Genomic DNA, 14,967 nt, shown 5'->3' with positions numbered 1-14,967 from the left:
TTCATGCCGCGAGAAGCAGGCCACCAGGGCTACGTGCCTTCTGGGTGAGATGGACCCACTGCTTGCATGATCAACTGGACTGGAAGGTTAGTTGAGTTCAGTAGTCAGTTTAAATAGTTTGAAAGTTCTTAATGAACTGCATTCATGAGTGTTAGGGTTGATTATTATTATAATTATTAATAAGTTCTAAATTAATTGTTCCCACCAATGGAACCTCATGGCCATTTGAAGTCTCGAATACATATATGTCCACTGATAAATTGAATCAAAGAACCAATTCTCCTCTCTTAATTGCCCCCACACTGTGGTTAGGGAGTGTTGGTTGTTTAAAAGATCAGAAAAAAAATCCACCTTGGCTGATAAAAATCTTAATTCTCATGACCTGGGGGGTTGAATAGTCTTTGAAATTACAAGGAGAAATTGGATGTTCAACACTCTTAGGCCCTAATGAGGCTGAATCGTGACTGATTGCAGTAAACTCACTGCAGATTCAGGCATTTTGACAACCAGAGGGTTAAATTTAATCCCAGCTGGCAAGTTGAATGTTTTAAGCTAGGCTGGGAGTTTGATTGAAACCGATCTAAAGCAAATCAAAAAATTCTGCACTGGGGATATATTTTAGAGTTGTTCAGCTTAAGTGTATCATGCAGCTGACAACAGAAGATTGATCTATTTTGAGAAAAGCAGACATTGATTGCAGTCTTGAACTGGGTCGAAATGTTCGACCCAGTCTCATATTGCCATCACGTCGTCGTCACCATCATTAATTTGGGTGTGTTTTCTTTTCTTTTTTTTTTTAAAATTTATTTTTCTGTTATTTGCAAAGCCATCTTCAATTTGTATTGCTCCAAAGTCTCAGTGTCACACTTATAAAAAGTCATTAATGAGAATCAGATTTGATGTTTTGCTTTGCTTGTGACTGTCTGCAGCCTGACAGATGTCAGCCTCTGACAAGGATTTATTTCTGTCAAGCCGTCAACTCAGCACTGACTGACTGGGGTGCATTCATGCCGCGAGAAGCAGGCCACCAGGGCTACGTGCCTTCTGGGTGAGATGGACCCACTGCTTGCATGATCAACTGGACTGGAAGGTTAGTTGAGTTCAGTAGTCAGTTTAAATAGTTTGAAAGTTCTTAATGAACTGCATTCATGAGTGTTAGGGTTGATTATTATTATAATTATTAATAAGTTCTAAATTAATTGTTCCCACCAATGGAACCTCATGGCCATTTGAAGTCTCGAATACATATATGTCCACTGATAAATTGAATCAAAGAACCAATTCTCCTCTCTTAATTGCCCCCACACTGTGGTTAGGGAGTGTTGGTTGTTTAAAAGATCAGAAAAAAAATCCACCTTGGCTGATAAAAATCTTAATTCTCATGACCTGGGGGGTTGAATAGTCTTTGAAATTACAAGGAGAAATTGGATGTTCAACACTCTTAGGCCCTAATGAGGCTGAATCGTGACTGATTGCAGTAAACTCACTGCAGATTCAGGCATTTTGACAACCAGAGGGTTAAATTTAATCCCAGCTGGCAAGTTGAATGTTTTAAGCTAGGCTGGGAGTTTGATTGAAACCGATCTAAAGCAAATCAAAAAATTCTGCACTGGGGATATATTTTAGAGTTGTTCAGCTTAAGTGTATCATGCAGCTGACAACAGAAGATTGATCTATTTTGAGAAAAGCAGACATTGATTGCAGTCTTGAACTGGGTCGAAATGTTCGACCCAGTCTCATATTGCCATCACGTCGTCGTCACCATCATTAATTTGGGTGTGTTTTCTTTTCTTTTTTTTTTTAAAATTTATTTTTCTGTTATTTGCAAAGCCATCTTCAATTTGTATTGCTCCAAAGTCTCAGTGTCACACTTATAAAAAGTCATTAATGAGAATCAGATTTGATGTTTTGCTTTGCTTGTGACTGTCTGCAGCCTGACAGATGTCAGCCTCTGACAAGGATTTATTTCTGTCAAGCCGTCAACTCAGCACTGACTGACTGGGGTGCATTCATGCCGCGAGAAGCAGGCCACCAGGGCTACGTGCCTTCTGGGTGAGATGGACCCACTGCTTGCATGATCAACTGGACTGGAAGGTTAGTTGAGTTCAGTAGTCAGTTTAAATAGTTTGAAAGTTCTTAATGAACTGCATTCATGAGTGTTAGGGTTGATTATTATTATAATTATTAATAAGTTCTAAATTAATTGTTCCCACCAATGGAACCTCATGGCCATTTGAAGTCTCGAATACATATATGTCCACTGATAAATTGAATCAAAGAACCAATTCTCCTCTCTTAATTGCCCCCACACTGTGGTTAGGGAGTGTTGGTTGTTTAAAAGATCAGAAAAAAAATCCACCTTGGCTGATAAAAATCTTAATTCTCATGACCTGGGGGGTTGAATAGTCTTTGAAATTACAAGGAGAAATTGGATGTTCAACACTCTTAGGCCCTAATGAGGCTGAATCGTGACTGATTGCAGTAAACTCACTGCAGATTCAGGCATTTTGACAACCAGAGGGTTAAATTTAATCCCAGCTGGCAAGTTGAATGTTTTAAGCTAGGCTGGGAGTTTGATTGAAACCGATCTAAAGCAAATCAAAAAATTCTGCACTGGGGATATATTTTAGAGTTGTTCAGCTTAAGTGTATCATGCAGCTGACAACAGAAGATTGATCTATTTTGAGAAAAGCAGACATTGATTGCAGTCTTGAACTGGGTCGAAATGTTCGACCCAGTCTCATATTGCCATCACGTCGTCGTCACCATCATTAATTTGGGTGTGTTTTCTTTTCTTTTTTTTTTTAAAATTTATTTTTCTGTTATTTGCAAAGCCATCTTCAATTTGTATTGCTCCAAAGTCTCAGTGTCACACTTATAAAAAGTCATTAATGAGAATCAGATTTGATGTTTTGCTTTGCTTGTGACTGTCTGCAGCCTGACAGATGTCAGCCTCTGACAAGGATTTATTTCTGTCAAGCCGTCAACTCAGCACTGACTGACTGGGGTGCATTCATGCCGCGAGAAGCAGGCCACCAGGGCTACGTGCCTTCTGGGTGAGATGGACCCACTGCTTGCATGATCAACTGGACTGGAAGGTTAGTTGAGTTCAGTAGTCAGTTTAAATAGTTTGAAAGTTCTTAATGAACTGCATTCATGAGTGTTAGGGTTGATTATTATTATAATTATTAATAAGTTCTAAATTAATTGTTCCCACCAATGGAACCTCATGGCCATTTGAAGTCTCGAATACATATATGTCCACTGATAAATTGAATCAAAGAACCAATTCTCCTCTCTTAATTGCCCCCACACTGTGGTTAGGGAGTGTTGGTTGTTTAAAAGATCAGAAAAAAAATCCACCTTGGCTGATAAAAATCTTAATTCTCATGACCTGGGGGGTTGAATAGTCTTTGAAATTACAAGGAGAAATTGGATGTTCAACACTCTTAGGCCCTAATGAGGCTGAATCGTGACTGATTGCAGTAAACTCACTGCAGATTCAGGCATTTTGACAACCAGAGGGTTAAATTTAATCCCAGCTGGCAAGTTGAATGTTTTAAGCTAGGCTGGGAGTTTGATTGAAACCGATCTAAAGCAAATCAAAAAATTCTGCACTGGGGATATATTTTAGAGTTGTTCAGCTTAAGTGTATCATGCAGCTGACAACAGAAGATTGATCTATTTTGAGAAAAGCAGACATTGATTGCAGTCTTGAACTGGGTCGAAATGTTCGACCCAGTCTCATATTGCCATCACGTCGTCGTCACCATCATTAATTTGGGTGTGTTTTCTTTTCTTTTTTTTTTTAAAATTTATTTTTCTGTTATTTGCAAAGCCATCTTCAATTTGTATTGCTCCAAAGTCTCAGTGTCACACTTATAAAAAGTCATTAATGAGAATCAGATTTGATGTTTTGCTTTGCTTGTGACTGTCTGCAGCCTGACAGATGTCAGCCTCTGACAAGGATTTATTTCTGTCAAGCCGTCAACTCAGCACTGACTGACTGGGGTGCATTCATGCCGCGAGAAGCAGGCCACCAGGGCTACGTGCCTTCTGGGTGAGATGGACCCACTGCTTGCATGATCAACTGGACTGGAAGGTTAGTTGAGTTCAGTAGTCAGTTTAAATAGTTTGAAAGTTCTTAATGAACTGCATTCATGAGTGTTAGGGTTGATTATTATTATAATTATTAATAAGTTCTAAATTAATTGTTCCCACCAATGGAACCTCATGGCCATTTGAAGTCTCGAATACATATATGTCCACTGATAAATTGAATCAAAGAACCAATTCTCCTCTCTTAATTGCCCCCACACTGTGGTTAGGGAGTGTTGGTTGTTTAAAAGATCAGAAAAAAAATCCACCTTGGCTGATAAAAATCTTAATTCTCATGACCTGGGGGGTTGAATAGTCTTTGAAATTACAAGGAGAAATTGGATGTTCAACACTCTTAGGCCCTAATGAGGCTGAATCGTGACTGATTGCAGTAAACTCACTGCAGATTCAGGCATTTTGACAACCAGAGGGTTAAATTTAATCCCAGCTGGCAAGTTGAATGTTTTAAGCTAGGCTGGGAGTTTGATTGAAACCGATCTAAAGCAAATCAAAAAATTCTGCACTGGGGATATATTTTAGAGTTGTTCAGCTTAAGTGTATCATGCAGCTGACAACAGAAGATTGATCTATTTTGAGAAAAGCAGACATTGATTGCAGTCTTGAACTGGGTCGAAATGTTCGACCCAGTCTCATATTGCCATCACGTCGTCGTCACCATCATTAATTTGGGTGTGTTTTCTTTTCTTTTTTTTTTTAAAATTTATTTTTCTGTTATTTGCAAAGCCATCTTCAATTTGTATTGCTCCAAAGTCTCAGTGTCACACTTATAAAAAGTCATTAATGAGAATCAGATTTGATGTTTTGCTTTGCTTGTGACTGTCTGCAGCCTGACAGATGTCAGCCTCTGACAAGGATTTATTTCTGTCAAGCCGTCAACTCAGCACTGACTGACTGGGGTGCATTCATGCCGCGAGAAGCAGGCCACCAGGGCTACGTGCCTTCTGGGTGAGATGGACCCACTGCTTGCATGATCAACTGGACTGGAAGGTTAGTTGAGTTCAGTAGTCAGTTTAAATAGTTTGAAAGTTCTTAATGAACTGCATTCATGAGTGTTAGGGTTGATTATTATTATAATTATTAATAAGTTCTAAATTAATTGTTCCCACCAATGGAACCTCATGGCCATTTGAAGTCTCGAATACATATATGTCCACTGATAAATTGAATCAAAGAACCAATTCTCCTCTCTTAATTGCCCCCACACTGTGGTTAGGGAGTGTTGGTTGTTTAAAAGATCAGAAAAAAAATCCACCTTGGCTGATAAAAATCTTAATTCTCATGACCTGGGGGGTTGAATAGTCTTTGAAATTACAAGGAGAAATTGGATGTTCAACACTCTTAGGCCCTAATGAGGCTGAATCGTGACTGATTGCAGTAAACTCACTGCAGATTCAGGCATTTTGACAACCAGAGGGTTAAATTTAATCCCAGCTGGCAAGTTGAATGTTTTAAGCTAGGCTGGGAGTTTGATTGAAACCGATCTAAAGCAAATCAAAAAATTCTGCACTGGGGATATATTTTAGAGTTGTTCAGCTTAAGTGTATCATGCAGCTGACAACAGAAGATTGATCTATTTTGAGAAAAGCAGACATTGATTGCAGTCTTGAACTGGGTCGAAATGTTCGACCCAGTCTCATATTGCCATCACGTCGTCGTCACCATCATTAATTTGGGTGTGTTTTCTTTTCTTTTTTTTTTTAAAATTTATTTTTCTGTTATTTGCAAAGCCATCTTCAATTTGTATTGCTCCAAAGTCTCTGTGTCACACTTATAAAAAGTCATTAATGAGAATCAGATTTGATGTTTTGCTTTGCTTGTGACTGTCTGCAGCCTGACAGATGTCAGCCTCTGACAAGGATTTATTTCTGTCAAGCCGTCAACTCAGCACTGACTGACTGGGGTGCATTCATGCCGCGAGAAGCAGGCCACCAGGGCTACGTGCCTTCTGGGTGAGATGGACCCACTGCTTGCATGATCAACTGGACTGGAAGGTTAGTTGAGTTCAGTAGTCAGTTTAAATAGTTTGAAAGTTCTTAATGAACTGCATTCATGAGTGTTAGGGTTGATTATTATTATAATTATTAATAAGTTCTAAATTAATTGTTCCCACCAATGGAACCTCATGGCCATTTGAAGTCTCGAATACATATATGTCCACTGATAAATTGAATCAAAGAACCAATTCTCCTCTCTTAATTGCCCCCACACTGTGGTTAGGGAGTGTTGGTTGTTTAAAAGATCAGAAAAAAAATCCACCTTGGCTGATAAAAATCTTAATTCTCATGACCTGGGGGGTTGAATAGTCTTTGAAATTACAAGGAGAAATTGGATGTTCAACACTCTTAGGCCCTAATGAGGCTGAATCGTGACTGATTGCAGTAAACTCACTGCAGATTCAGGCATTTTGACAACCAGAGGGTTAAATTTAATCCCAGCTGGCAAGTTGAATGTTTTAAGCTAGGCTGGGAGTTTGATTGAAACCGATCTAAAGCAAATCAAAAAATTCTGCACTGGGGATATATTTTAGAGTTGTTCAGCTTAAGTGTATCATGCAGCTGACAACAGAAGATTGATCTATTTTGAGAAAAGCAGACATTGATTGCAGTCTTGAACTGGGTCGAAATGTTCGACCCAGTCTCATATTGCCATCACGTCGTCGTCACCATCATTAATTTGGGTGTGTTTTCTTTTCTTTTTTTTTTTTAAATTTATTTTTCTGTTATTTGCAAAGCCATCTTCAATTTGTATTGCTCCAAAGTCTCAGTGTCACACTTATAAAAAGTCATTAATGAGAATCAGATTTGATGTTTTGCTTTGCTTGTGACTGTCTGCAGCCTGACAGATGTCAGCCTCTGACAAGGATTTATTTCTGTCAAGCCGTCAACTCAGCACTGACTGACTGGGGTGCATTCATGCCGCGAGAAGCAGGCCACCAGGGCTACGTGCCTTCTGGGTGAGATGGACCCACTGCTTGCATGATCAACTGGACTGGAAGGTTAGTTGAGTTCAGTAGTCAGTTTAAATAGTTTGAAAGTTCTTAATGAACTGCATTCATGAGTGTTAGGGTTGATTATTATTATAATTATTAATAAGTTCTAAATTAATTGTTCCCACCAATGGAACCTCATGGCCATTTGAAGTCTCGAATACATATATGTCCACTGATAAATTGAATCAAAGAACCAATTCTCCTCTCTTAATTGCCCCCACACTGTGGTTAGGGAGTGTTGGTTGTTTAAAAGATCAGAAAAAAAATCCACCTTGGCTGATAAAAATCTTAATTCTCATGACCTGGGGGGTTGAATAGTCTTTGAAATTACAAGGAGAAATTGGATGTTCAACACTCTTAGGCCCTAATGAGGCTGAATCGTGACTGATTGCAGTAAACTCACTGCAGATTCAGGCATTTTGACAACCAGAGGGTTAAATTTAATCCCAGCTGGCAAGTTGAATGTTTTAAGCTAGGCTGGGAGTTTGATTGAAACCGATCTAAAGCAAATCAAAAAATTCTGCACTGGGGATATATTTTAGAGTTGTTCAGCTTAAGTGTATCATGCAGCTGACAACAGAAGATTGATCTATTTTGAGAAAAGCAGACATTGATTGCAGTCTTAAACTGGGTCGAAATGTTCGACCCAGTCTCATATTGCCATCACGTCGTCGTCACCATCATTAATTTGGGTGTGTTTTCTTTTCTTTTTTTTTTTAAAATTTATTTTTCTGTTATTTGCAAAGCCATCTTCAATTTGTATTGCTCCAAAGTCTCAGTGTCACACTTATAAAAAGTCATTAATGAGAATCAGATTTGATGTTTTGCTTTGCTTGTGACTGTCTGCAGCCTGACAGATGTCAGCCTCTGACAAGGATTTATTTCTGTCAAGCCGTCAACTCAGCACTGACTGACTGGGGTGCATTCATGCCGCGAGAAGCAGGCCACCAGGGCTACGTGCCTTCTGGGTGAGATGGACCCACTGCTTGCATGATCAACTGGACTGGAAGGTTAGTTGAGTTCAGTAGTCAGTTTAAATAGTTTGAAAGTTCTTAATGAACTGCATTCATGAGTGTTAGGGTTGATTATTATTATAATTATTAATAAGTTCTAAATTAATTGTTCCCACCAATGGAACCTCATGGCCATTTGAAGTCTCGAATACATATATGTCCACTGATAAATTGAATCAAAGAACCAATTCTCCTCTCTTAATTGCCCCCACACTGTGGTTAGGGAGTGTTGGTTGTTTAAAAGATCAGAAAAAAAATCCACCTTGGCTGATAAAAATCTTAATTCTCATGACCTGGGGGGTTGAATAGTCTTTGAAATTACAAGGAGAAATTGGATGTTCAACACTCTTAGGCCCTAATGAGGCTGAATCGTGACTGATTGCAGTAAACTCACTGCAGATTCAGGCATTTTGACAACCAGAGGGTTAAATTTAATCCCAGCTGGCAAGTTGAATGTTTTAAGCTAGGCTGGGAGTTTGATTGAAACCGATCTAAAGCAAATCAAAAAATTCTGCACTGGGGATATATTTTAGAGTTGTTCAGCTTAAGTGTATCATGCAGCTGACAACAGAAGATTGATCTATTTTGAGAAAAGCAGACATTGATTGCAGTCTTAAACTGGGTCGAAATGTTCGACCCAGTCTCATATTGCCATCACGTCGTCGTCACCATCATTAATTTGGGTGTGTTTTCTTTTCTTTTTTTTTTTAAAATTTATTTTTCTGTTATTTGCAAAGCCATCTTCAATTTGTATTGCTCCAAAGTCTCAGTGTCACACTTATAAAAAGTCATTAATGAGAATCAGATTTGATGTTTTGCTTTGCTTGTGACTGTCTGCAGCCTGACAGATGTCAGCCTCTGACAAGGATTTATTTCTGTCAAGCCGTCAACTCAGCACTGACTGACTGGGGTGCATTCATGCCGCGAGAAGCAGGCCACCAGGGCTACGTGCCTTCTGGGTGAGATGGACCCACTGCTTGCATGATCAACTGGACTGGAAGGTTAGTTGAGTTCAGTAGTCAGTTTAAATAGTTTGAAAGTTCTTAATGAACTGCATTCATGAGTGTTAGGGTTGATTATTATTATAATTATTAATAAGTTCTAAATTAATTGTTCCCACCAATGGAACCTCATGGCCATTTGAAGTCTCGAATACATATATGTCCACTGATAAATTGAATCAAAGAACCAATTCTCCTCTCTTAATTGCCCCCACACTGTGGTTAGGGAGTGTTGGTTGTTTAAAAGATCAGAAAAAAAATCCACCTTGGCTGATAAAAATCTTAATTCTCATGACCTGGGGGGTTGAATAGTCTTTGAAATTACAAGGAGAAATTGGATGTTCAACACTCTTAGGCCCTAATGAGGCTGAATCGTGACTGATTGCAGTAAACTCACTGCAGATTCAGGCATTTTGACAACCAGAGGGTTAAATTTAATCCCAGCTGGCAAGTTGAATGTTTTAAGCTAGGCTGGGAGTTTGATTGAAACCGATCTAAAGCAAATCAAAAAATTCTGCACTGGGGATATATTTTAGAGTTGTTCAGCTTAAGTGTATCATGCAGCTGACAACAGAAGATTGATCTATTTTGAGAAAAGCAGACATTGATTGCAGTCTTGAACTGGGTCGAAATGTTCGACCCAGTCTCATATTGCCATCACGTCGTCGTCACCATCATTAATTTGGGTGTGTTTTCTTTTCTTTTTTTTTTTAAAATTTATTTTTCTGTTATTTGCAAAGCCATCTTCAATTTGTATTGCTCCAAAGTCTCAGTGTCACACTTATAAAAAGTCATTAATGAGAATCAGATTTGATGTTTTGCTTTGCTTGTGACTGTCTGCAGCCTGACAGATGTCAGCCTCTGACAAGGATTTATTTCTGTCAAGCCGTCAACTCAGCACTGACTGACTGGGGTGCATTCATGCCGCGAGAAGCAGGCCACCAGGGCTACGTGCCTTCTGGGTGAGATGGACCCACTGCTTGCATGATCAACTGGACTGGAAGGTTAGTTGAGTTCAGTAGTCAGTTTAAATAGTTTGAAAGTTCTTAATGAACTGCATTCATGAGTGTTAGGGTTGATTATTATTATAATTATTAATAAGTTCTAAATTAATTGTTCCCACCAATGGAACCTCATGGCCATTTGAAGTCTCGAATACATATATGTCCACTGATAAATTGAATCAAAGAACCAATTCTCCTCTCTTAATTGCCCCCACACTGTGGTTAGGGAGTGTTGGTTGTTTAAAAGATCAGAAAAAAAATCCACCTTGGCTGATAAAAATCTTAATTCTCATGACCTGGGGGGTTGAATAGTCTTTGAAATTACAAGGAGAAATTGGATGTTCAACACTCTTAGGCCCTAATGAGGCTGAATCGTGACTGATTGCAGTAAACTCACTGCAGATTCAGGCATTTTGACAACCAGAGGGTTAAATTTAATCCCAGCTGGCAAGTTGAATGTTTTAAGCTAGGCTGGGAGTTTGATTGAAACCGATCTAAAGCAAATCAAAAAATTCTGCACTGGGGATATATTTTAGAGTTGTTCAGCTTAAGTGTATCATGCAGCTGACAACAGAAGATTGATCTATTTTGAGAAAAGCAGACATTGATTGCAGTCTTGAACTGGGTCGAAATGTTCGACCCAGTCTCATATTGCCATCACGTCGTCGTCACCATCATTAATTTGGGTGTGTTTTCTTTTCTTTTTTTTTTTAAAATTTATTTTTCTGTTATTTGCAAAGCCATCTTCAATTTGTATTGCTCCAAAGTCTCAGTGTCACACTTATAAAAAGTCATTAATGAGAATCAGATTTGATGTTTTGCTTTGCTTGTGACTGTCTGCAGCCTGACAGATGTCAGCCTCTGACAAGGATTTATTTCTGTCAAGCCGTCAACTCAGCACTGACTGACTGGGGTGCATTCATGCCGCGAGAAGCAGGCCACCAGGGCTACGTGCCTTCTGGGTGAGATGGACCCACTGCTTGCATGATCAACTGGACTGGAAGGTTAGTTGAGTTCAGTAGTCAGTTTAAATAGTTTGAAAGTTCTTAATGAACTGCATTCATGAGTGTTAGGGTTGATTATTATTATAATTATTAATAAGTTCTAAATTAATTGTTCCCACCAATGGAACCTCATGGCCATTTGAAGTCTCGAATACATATATGTCCACTGATAAATTGAATCAAAGAACCAATTCTCCTCTCTTAATTGCCCCCACACTGTGGTTAGGGAGTGTTGGTTGTTTAAAAGATCAGAAAAAAAATCCACCTTGGCTGATAAAAATCTTAATTCTCATGACCTGGGGGGTTGAATAGTCTTTGAAATTACAAGGAGAAATTGGATGTTCAACACTCTTAGGCCCTAATGAGGCTGAATCGTGACTGATTGCAGTAAACTCACTGCAGATTCAGGCATTTTGACAACCAGAGGGTTAAATTTAATCCCAGCTGGCAAGTTGAATGTTTTAAGCTAGGCTGGGAGTTTGATTGAAACCGATCTAAAGCAAATCAAAAAATTCTGCACTGGGGATATATTTTAGAGTTGTTCAGCTTAAGTGTATCATGCAGCTGACAACAGAAGATTGATCTATTTTGAGAAAAGCAGACATTGATTGCAGTCTTGAACTGGGTCGAAATGTTCGACCCAGTCTCATATTGCCATCACGTCGTCGTCACCATCATTAATTTGGGTGTGTTTTCTTTTCTTTTTTTTTTTAAAATTTATTTTTCTGTTATTTGCAAAGCCATCTTCAATTTGTATTGCTCCAAAGTCTCAGTGTCACACTTATAAAAAGTCATTAATGAGAATCAGATTTGATGTTTTGCTTTGCTTGTGACTGTCTGCAGCCTGACAGATGTCAGCCTCTGACAAGGATTTATTTCTGTCAAGCCGTCAACTCAGCACTGACTGACTGGGGTGCATTCATGCCGCGAGAAGCAGGCCACCAGGGCTACGTGCCTTCTGGGTGAGATGGACCCACTGCTTGCATGATCAACTGGACTGGAAGGTTAGTTGAGTTCAGTAGTCAGTTTAAATAGTTTGAAAGTTCTTAATGAACTGCATTCATGAGTGTTAGGGTTGATTATTATTATAATTATTAATAAGTTCTAAATTAATTGTTCCCACCAATGGAACCTCATGGCCATTTGAAGTCTCGAATACATATATGTCCACTGATAAATTGAATCAAAGAACCAATTCTCCTCTCTTAATTGCCCCCACACTGTGGTTAGGGAGTGTTGGTTGTTTAAAAGATCAGAAAAAAAATCCACCTTGGCTGATAAAAATCTTAATTCTCATGACCTGGGGGGTTGAATAGTCTTTGAAATTACAAGGAGAAATTGGATGTTCAACACTCTTAGGCCCTAATGAGGCTGAATCGTGACTGATTGCAGTAAACTCACTGCAGATTCAGGCATTTTGACAACCAGAGGGTTAAATTTAATCCCAGCTGGCAAGTTGAATGTTTTAAGCTAGGCTGGGAGTTTGATTGAAACCGATCTAAAGCAAATCAAAAAATTCTGCACTGGGGATATATTTTAGAGTTGTTCAGCTTAAGTGTATCATGCAGCTGACAACAGAAGATTGATCTATTTTGAGAAAAGCAGACATTGATTGCAGTCTTGAACTGGGTCGAAATGTTCGACCCAGTCTCATATTGCCATCACGTCGTCGTCACCATCATTAATTTGGGTGTGTTTTCTTTTCTTTTTTTTTTTAAAATTTATTTTTCTGTTATTTGCAAAGCCATCTTCAATTTGTATTGCTCCAAAGTCTCAGTGTCACACTTATAAAAAGTCATTAATGAGAATCAGATTTGATGTTTTGCTTTGCTTGTGACTGTCTGCAGCCTGACAGATGTCAGCCTCTGACAAGGATTTATTTCTGTCAAGCCGTCAACTCAGCACTGACTGACTGGGGTGCATTCATGCCGCGAGAAGCAGGCCACCAGGGCTACGTGCCTTCTGGGTGAGATGGACCCACTGCTTGCATGATCAACTGGACTGGAAGGTTAGTTGAGTTCAGTAGTCAGTTTAAATAGTTTGAAAGTTCTTAATGAACTGCATTCATGAGTGTTAGGGTTGATTATTATTATAATTATTAATAAGTTCTAAATTAATTGTTCCCACCAATGGAACCTCATGGCCATTTGAAGTCTCGAATACATATATGTCCACTGATAAATTGAATCAAAGAACCAATTCTCCTCTCTTAATTGCCCCCACACTGTGGTTAGGGAGTGTTGGTTGTTTAAAAGATCAGAAAAAAAATCCACCTTGGCTGATAAAAATCTTAATTCTCATGACCTGGGGGGTTGAATAGTCTTTGAAATTACAAGGAGAAATTGGATGTTCAACACTCTTAGGCCCTAATGAGGCTGAATCGTGACTGATTGCAGTAAACTCACTGCAGATTCAGGCATTTTGACAACCAGAGGGTTAAATTTAATCCCAGCTGGCAAGTTGAATGTTTTAAGCTAGGCTGGGAGTTTGATTGAAACCGATCTAAAGCAAATCAAAAAATTCTGCACTGGGGATATATTTTAGAGTTGTTCAGCTTAAGTGTATCATGCAGCTGACAACAGAAGATTGATCTATTTTGAGAAAAGCAGACATTGATTGCAGTCTTGAACTGGGTCGAAATGTTCGACCCAGTCTCATATTGCCATCACGTCGTCGTCACCATCATTAATTTGGGTGTGTTTTCTTTTCTTTTTTTTTTTAAAATTTATTTTTCTGTTATTTGCAAAGCCATCTTCAATTTGTATTGCTCCAAAGTCTCAGTGTCACACTTATAAAAAGTCATTAATGAGAATCAGATTTGATGTTTTGCTTTGCTTGTGACTGTCTGCAGCCTGACAGATGTCAGCCTCTGACAAGGATTTATTTCTGTCAAGCCGTCAACTCAGCACTGACTGACTGGGGTGCATTCATGCCGCGAGAAGCAGGCCACCAGGGCTACGTGCCTTCTGGGTGAGATGGACCCACTGCTTGCATGATCAACTGGACTGGAAGGTTAGTTGAGTTCAGTAGTCAGTTTAAATAGTTTGAAAGTTCTTAATGAACTGCATTCATGAGTGTTAGGGTTGATTATTATTATAATTATTAATAAGTTCTAAATTAATTGTTCCCACCAATGGAACCTCATGGCCATTTGAAGTCTCGAATACATATATGTCCACTGATAAATTGAATCAAAGAACCAATTCTCCTCTCTTAATTGCCCCCACACTGTGGTTAGGGAGTGTTGGTTGTTTAAAAGATCAGAAAAAAAATCCACCTTGGCTGATAAAAATCTTAATTCTCATGACCTGGGGGGTTGAATAGTCTTTGAAATTACAAGGAGAAATTGGATGTTCAACACTCTTAGGCCCTAATGAGGCTGAATCGTGACTGATTGCAGTAAACTCACTGCAGATTCAGGCATTTTGACAACCAGAGGGTTAAATTTAATCCCAGCTGGCAAGTTGAATGTTTTAAGCTAGGCTGGGAGTTTGATTGAAACCGATCTAAAGCAAATCAAAAAATTCTGCACTGGGGATATATTTTAGAGTTGTTCAGCTTAAGTGTATCATGCAGCTGACAACAGAAGATTGATCTATTTTGAGAAAAGCAGACATTGATTGCAGTCTTGAACTGGGTCGAAATGTTCGACCCAGTCTCATATTGCCATCACGTCGTCGTCACCATCATTAATTTGGGTGTGTTTTCTTTTCTTTTTTTTTTTAAAATTTATTTTTCTGTTATTTGCAAAGCCATCTTCAATTTGTATTGCTCCAAAGTCTCAGTGTCACACTTATAAAAAGTCATTAATGAGAATCAGATTTGATGTTTTGCTTT

This window comes from Pavona decussata, unplaced genomic scaffold (assembly GCF_977016875.1).
Source record: "Pavona decussata unplaced genomic scaffold, jaPavDecu1.1 SCAFFOLD_571, whole genome shotgun sequence".
NCBI classification, from domain to species: Eukaryota; Metazoa; Cnidaria; class Anthozoa; order Scleractinia; family Agariciidae; genus Pavona; species Pavona decussata.
Note: the sequence above shows the minus strand (reverse complement) of the source record.